The sequence below is a fragment of the Chrysochloris asiatica genome, unplaced genomic scaffold (genome assembly GCF_000296735.1).
Source record: "Chrysochloris asiatica unplaced genomic scaffold, ChrAsi1.0 scaffold00070, whole genome shotgun sequence".
NCBI classification, from domain to species: Eukaryota; Metazoa; Chordata; class Mammalia; order Afrosoricida; family Chrysochloridae; genus Chrysochloris; species Chrysochloris asiatica.
Genome location: NW_006408588.1, coordinates 684,270 through 692,064, shown reverse-complemented (window position 1 = coordinate 692,064; position 7,795 = coordinate 684,270).

Sequence of the window (7,795 nt, the reverse complement as noted above, 5' to 3'; positions counted from 1 at the left end):
CCTATGTTTATCCTATAGCACCATACCAGAACTCCAGAGCATTAGCCAAAAAAGAGTTCAGAATCTTATTCTTATGGTAGTCAATTTCTATCTTGCTGTAACTTAAGTTTTCCTGAAACTTATTTTGACAAAATCAGAAGGCATCCTCTTTGCTATTAATCTTTCCTATTAAATTCTCGGCTAGATTGAGTTCTCTACTTAAGGGTTGCCACTAAACCCTAGAAATGCTAAACTCATTGTATTACCATTTTTGTTCATGTTAGTGTCGGACATTTCTATGAGACTGAGATCTCTTAGGAAAGGGAACATTTCATTGTTCACACTGTGTCCCCAGCACTTAGAACAGGGCCAAACACAAGGTAGCTCAAAGTAAGTTTACATAATGAATTACTGAATGACTAAAAAAACACAGGTGTTTAAGGGATATACTTGTTGAGAAAGTAACATCCTCTTCATAGTTTTGCAAATAAGCCTCAGAAGTCCTGTCACCTTGCATTCAGATATCATTGTAAACACCTTACTTTGTAGTGTCAGATTCAGTTTTACATATTACATTCGAAGCTATGTACATTGTCATTTGCCCCCAGATCGTCTAATTTAACAACAAAATATTATGACTTTTTGTTTACAAATGAAAAACTGAAGCTCTGAGAGGTTATGATTCCATAAAGGAAAAAAATTTGTTCAGAAGAAAGGAGCATATGCTTTTTAACTGGGTGATTTTATTATCTCATTTTATTATTTTATTGTCTTATTGTGGTATGATTCTGAACCATGAGTAACATCTTCCTACCGCTTCAACATAATTTTAAATAATTCAAAATGTCATTAGTTACATATACTCATATAGCAAATGCATTCTCGTATTCTTAAATGAAATTTTATAATTAGGGGCTAGGACTGTTGCTAAGCACAAAGATTTGGGAGATAGATTATAGATTATATTTGGGAGATAAATTATATTGGTTTAATGCCCACCTCTATATACCCTGGGGCAAAGACTATGTCTCAATATTCTTGTTTGTAATATTAGAAAAATAACACTTACTTCAGAGCTGTTGAAAGGATTAAATTATTAATAATGAGAGAGCATTTAGGGCAGCGGTTAACACATAACCCACTGCCCTTGAGCCAATGCCAACTCATAGCAGTACTTTAGGACACAGTAGAAATGCTCAGTGGGGTTTCCAAGTGGGTAATCTTTATAGAAATACACTGCCATGGCTTTCTCCCACAGAGAAACTTGTAGGTTTGAACCACCAACCTTTGAACTAGCAGCCCAAAACTTGTCCCAAGGATCCTGTTAACATATAGACAATTCTTAGTAGATGTAAGTTGTCATTGTTTTCATTAAGTGCCGGCGAGTTGACTCTGATTCAGAGCAACCCTTTTTTTTATAGGGTTTCTGAGGAGCAGTTGTTGGGTTTGAACAGCTGACCTTGTGTTTTGAAGTCCACAGTGAAATACCAGGAGTCCTAGTTGTCATTAGCCTCAGTGGAATTACTTTTTAAGTCCATTTTAGACCATTATTGTTTATTTTACTAAAACCAGAATATAAAAAAAAAATTACTTTTCTCTATAGTGTTATAGGATCAGAGATTATAACTTTCACACAGAACACCCTTCATGGTCTAGAAGGTCATTGCCTGATCTCTAAGCACTACCCATCTGCCCCGCTACTCTTCAGCTGTTCTGGAATAGAGGGAGCTTCTTGGGTATCTAGGTACTTGTTCAACTTCTCATCCTTACATAATACCTTTTTCCTTCGCCTCACTGGTCCTGCTGCTATGTTAACACTTTCACAACCAAATTATTTTCTGCTTTGAATTTTTGCTGATACCATGTGCTTTCACTAATAAGCTGTTGTTACTGTTGAGTTTCATTGAGTTGATTCTGACTCATCGCAACCCTGTATAGGGTTTCCCAAGAATGGCTGGTGGGTTTGGACCATCCTCATCTCAATTAGCAGTGCAATGCTCCTCCTACAGTGCCACACCAGGACTCTATCAGCAATAGGAGTCATGTTGAAATCAAAGGGAAAAAAGTTTTGAGGCAATATGGACTTTTTTATACAATTATATGGGACACGTATGTCCCAAGTAGACTCTGTTGGTGTGATTGGTAGGAAGAGACATATTTCTTCAGATTCACATTCTGGCACAACATCAAGAACACCAAAGTCCTTGATAAATAGATGTTGAATGAACAAATGATTGAAAAATATATTGCAACTTGTTAGAGCAGCACTTAGAATAGTGCTTCCCAGATGTTTTTGTTTTGTTTTGTTTTGTTTTGTTTTTTTTAACTAAGGACATATTACATAATAGGAAAAAGAATGGTAAGTTTCTCCACCTGAGGCTAATGGAAGCTCTGGATGTCTCAGGTCTCAACCAGCCTGGAGAATTGGAGGATACCCTATCCCCAGTTGGGAAAATCCAGAATGGATAGTACAGAATGTGACAGTTGAAATCTCGTCTTTCCATCTTTGCAATCATCTTCATTCTGTCTTCCTCAAGTGACTCCTGTGAATTCAAGCTGAGGTGTCTTATTGATAATAACTGTAAAAATTGTTTGTTTGATATACTGTTTGGAACAATCTCAGTGCAGACTGTCTAGAGCCCTTTCTGCCATTCAGAGAGTGGCCTTGCCAAACCCTTATAAGAAAGTTTTCTTATTTACAAAATGAGACTGATAATATTTAACCCTGGCTCTTATTGTCAGGATAAAAATCACATTCTATGCATAAATACATGTTGAGATAAAGAAACATCTATATAAATATAGCATCATGATAGTGATCACGAAGTCAGTTTCCACGTATAGTGACCTCATGTGTGCGGAATAGAACTGTTCAATATGAGTTTCAAGGCAAATGATTAGGTCTGTCTTCCAAACAGCTTTCAATGTGCTCAAAGAACCACCCTCCTAGCTAGTAGTTGAGTATTCAACTGCTTGTCTCACCTAGGGACTCCCTAAAATGATAGTCATAGTTGTTGTTGAATGTCATTGACTTGGTTCCAACTGGTAGTGAAATTGTATTTGGGTTTGAACTTCCAACCTTGTGGTTCAAAGTCCAGTGATTATCCTACAACACCAAACCAGGAATCCAAAGTATGATAATGTATTGTAAATTTGCTGTTGTTACATGCCATTGAGTCATTTCCGACTCATAGCAATGTTATGCACAACTGAAGGAAATATTTCCCAGTCCTGTGCCATCCTCAAACTGGCTGTCCAGATTGAGCCCATTTTTGCTGCCACAGTGTCAGTCCATCTTGCTGGGGCTTTTCCTCTTTTGTGCTGACCTTCCTCTTTTCCAAGCATGATGTCCTTCTCCGAGGACTGGTCTATGCTGACAACATGTCCAAAGTATGAGAAACGAAATCTCACCATCCTCACTTCTAAGAAGCATTCTGACTGTACTTCTTCCAAGACAGATTTGTTTGTTCTTCTGGAAGTCCATGGTACTTTTCCATATTCTTTGCCAAAACCATAATTCAAATGCATTGATTCTACTGTAGTCTTTCTTATTCAGTGTCTGATTTTCACGATATTTGTTGTATATCAGTCGATTTTGAGTCCTGGTGTGGCACTTCAGGATAATGCACCAGAGTGCAAAGTCAGTTTGAGCCAAAAGCGCGGAGGTTCAAATCCACCAGCCACTCCTGGGAAACCCTATACAGGGTGTCTATGAGCTGGAACCTATTCAATAGCACTTAACAAATAAGGCAATTTAAAATAGCATGTCACCACTTAGTCTTCCAAGTGTGTAAAATTCATTGTAAGTCTGATGAAATCCTAATTAGTTTTCTACTGAAACCACAAAAATGAACTCAAATTTGAAGACTTTAAAACAAGCAAATTTATTACCTTACATAAGAATTTGTGAGGTCCACAGTCCAAAATGAGTCTCACTGTGCAAAAACCAAAGTGTTGCAGAATTGTATTTCTTTCTGAGGCTCTAACAGAGATTCTGTTTCCTTCTCCTGTCCAGCTGCTAGCGAATCCCCACATTCTTGACTTATGGAAACCTTCCTCCATCTTCAAAGCCAGCAACCTTGGGTCAAGTCTTCCTCAGACTAGCTTTCTGGTCCTCTTTCTTCTGCTACCTGCTTTCCTTTGGAGCCAAATATTAAACTGATGATTAATGCAAAGAGTCCTGACATGATTCTACTACACAAAATTAAGACCTGGCAATGATGTGACTTATCAAATAATGATTAAGTAACAATTAAGGATAAATTGACTATGGCTAGAGAGCTAAAAACACAAAACAAAACAAAAACTAGGAAGTTGCAAATTGTTTCTATAGCCTCTGTCTTTAAGAAAGCACATATCTTCTTAGAAAATGAGAGCAAAAATTAAACAGTGTGCTAAAAAAAGAGTCATATGGTCATTGTTGTTAAGCACCATTGAGTCAATTCTGACTCATAGCAACCCTGTATAGGGTTTCTAAGACTTAACTCTTCAGGAGAAGAGAAAGCCTCATCTTTTTCCCATGGAGCAGCTGGTGGGCTTGAACCATGGAACTTATGGTTCACAGTCCAGTGCTTATTGTGTGGAGCCATGGCACTCCCCCATATAGTCATTGTTGTTGTCGTTGTTAAGTGTTGCTGTTCACTATTGACTCATAACAACCATATGTAGTGTTTCTAAGGAACAGTTGGTGGGTTTGAACTGTTCTGTGCTTCAGAGTTCAGAACTGACCTTATAGTGCCACACCAGGAGCCCATATAGTCATTGGTGGTGGTGGTGTGCTGGGGAGTCGGTTCTGACTCACAATGACCCTGTGTAGGGTTTCCAAAGCTGTAAACCTTTTGGGGTGCAGAAAGCCTCATCTTTCTCCCACAAAGTTTCGACTGCTGGTAGTTTTGATGGCTGACCTTGAGGTTTAAAGCTCCTTAAAAGGTAGTAATCTATTTTTTCTATGGAGGGATTTAATCTCTCAGAAACAGGACAGCATTTCATTAAGATGTGGTTGATTGATAAAAGTAATTCACGACTGAGAACTTTGGTCTTTGAAAGGAAACACCACTGAAATGGATATTCTTTTCCATCTGTTACTGAAAGAAACACACACACACAACTTTATTATGAAGTCAGATAATTTATTATAGAGGAATTCATTTCCTCTAACTAGGTCTTCCAAACCTGCCATATCATTCAAAGAGATGGCTTTAATTTACGTTTGTTTTTGTGTATAATATTACAACTGCTTTCCCATTTCCTCTTTTACTTGTTAGACAGGCATCAAACATGCCAGCCATTTCACAGACTATTGTCAAAAGAATCCTGACAGCCCAGGAAAGTGAAAAGGTGGAAGTAAACACATTGTCCCTTCTCCAGTGGCTTCATTTGGCTTAGCTTTGCAGAGACCCCTTAAAGATCAAGCATCTGCATCTCTCAGCTTTTCAAACCAAGACAAGAGCTCTATGTCCAGAACATCTGCCCTAGCTGTATTTCCCATTATGGTTCCTGGACTGCAGGAAGCACTTGAGTTCTAAAGTTGCCAGGATACATAGTCACAAATTCGGGGCTCAGGTTACAGTGGAAAAGCATCCATGGACATTTACTTCTGAAATACTCCAGTATCAACAACAACAACAAAAAAAAGGACATAAAGCTATTAAACAAATTAGTCTTAAATCTGTTCAGAAACCATAAAAGAGTTGTCACACATCTGGAAAATGAGTATAGAGAGCAGGAGACAAGAAAAATATTAATCAAGCCAGTCAAGGAGAAAACAGGGAATAGAAAAGAATCAAGCTAACATGGATGTAAAGTTATTATGGACATTGCTTTGCTTGCAGAAATGGAACGCATGACCCTCTGCCACCAAGGACTAATTCCCAAGCACAGAGCTCTTGCACATGTGTTTCCCCAGTTCCTATCCATTTAGCAGGATCACCAACACCTTATATTTTGCAACGACTCTTCTGCTTGCATTACATATAGTGTTTGCTGTTATTAATTATTCTTGGAGCTGCCCCCAGACTCATGGTGACCCCATGCAAACTGAAATACTGTCCAGTGCTGCACCATCCCCATAACCCATTGCATACTAGATTTTTATCATCAAAAGGGTTTTCAGTGACTGATTTTTGAAAACCAGGCCTTTCTTCCTAGTGTGTTTTAGGCTGTAGCTTCTACTGAAACCTGTTCAGCACAATAGCAACAAGCAAACCTTCACAGGCAGATAGACTGTGGCTGTGCATCAGGAATCCTGGCCTGAATCAAGGCTGGTTTCCCACATTATGTTGTTGCTGTAAGGTACCATCGAATTCATACTGACTCATAGTGACCCTATGTACAAATGAACAAAACACTGCCCATTGCTGCTGCCACTGTGCCCGATACATCTTGTTGGGGGTCTTGGTATTTATCTCCTACCCTCCACTTTACCAAACGTGATGTCTTACTCCAGGAAATTGTTTCTTTTGATAACATGTCCAAAGTATGAGAGGCAAAGTTTGGCCATCTTGGCTTCCAAGGAGGACTTTGACTGTACTTCTTCCAACACAGATCTGTTTGTTCTTTTGACAGTCTGTTGTACTTTGAACACTCTCCTCCAACACAATAAATCAAATGTTTCAACTCTTCTATGACCTTCGTTATTCACTTTTCTACTTTCACATATATATGAGGTTATTGAAAATACCATGGCTTGGGTTAGGCTCACCTTAGCCGTCAAGCTGACATCTTTGCTCTTGAATACTTTAAAGAGGTCTTGTGCAGCAGATCAGCAGATTTGCCTAATGTAATACATTATTTGATTTATTTTTTAAAAAATATTTTATTGTGAATTATGTGATAGTTTAAATGGGAGAACATTAGTTTTACATTTATCCTATCGTATATCATTTCATTGTCATGGTTACAATCTCTTCCACGCATCATCAATCAACCAAAGGCCCTCTGCTCTTCTCGCTTGATAGTCCCAGGGACCTCCACTCCTGGACTGCAAAGTAAATCATTCCCCTCCTTTTGCTACAAAAGATCTACCTTTACATTTCCAACCCTCACAAGTCATTTCTAATAACAATTATTCATTATTGTACCACAAGAGACCTATCCCCATCTCCTTTCATTAGTCCTGCCTGGACAGATTGGATACTACTCAGTGAAGAGTCTATCTTCCTCCACGTTCTCTAGATCTAGACTCCCTCTTGAAAGCTTGTAAGCCAGTCACTTCTTGCATTTGTAGGCCCTCCCCTTCCCCCTCCCCCCCCCATTTTGGATAGCCAATGTCCAAGTTGTGAATCCCTGTCTAATCTGTGTATGAAGGGGTGGGAGTAATCATCGCTGTAAATATTTGTCCCTCTTTTGAGCTACTGCATCCATAGGTGTAGGTCAAGTTCATCAAATTGTATCGATTACTCTTTTTTTCCTCTTCTTTCTTCTTCTAGTTGAGTTCTGATCATCCAGCCTTTGAAGCCAAGTCAAGTGGGTATTATCTGCAAGTGTGGGTGTTCTTGTGCATATGCCCTCTCTGCTTATCAGCTGGATGTTTCACTCTCCACTCTACTATTCTGTGGCTATGTCACTGACTCTGGGCCAAAGAGTGCAAGGTCTTGCTACACTGCTGGCCAACCAGGTCTCCACCCGGTTTCACAGGAGTCTATTGAACATTGTAGGGCTTAGGTCGCAGCTTCAGTGCTGTTTTTCCTTCACTTGCCGTTATCGGTGGCAAATGTGGTCACCAATCAGCGAGTATGTCTGATCGTGTATTCCCATTGAGTCTTAGTCTTGAAGGGGGTTTGCCCTGAGGGGACCCAACCACTTGTCTTGATGTCTC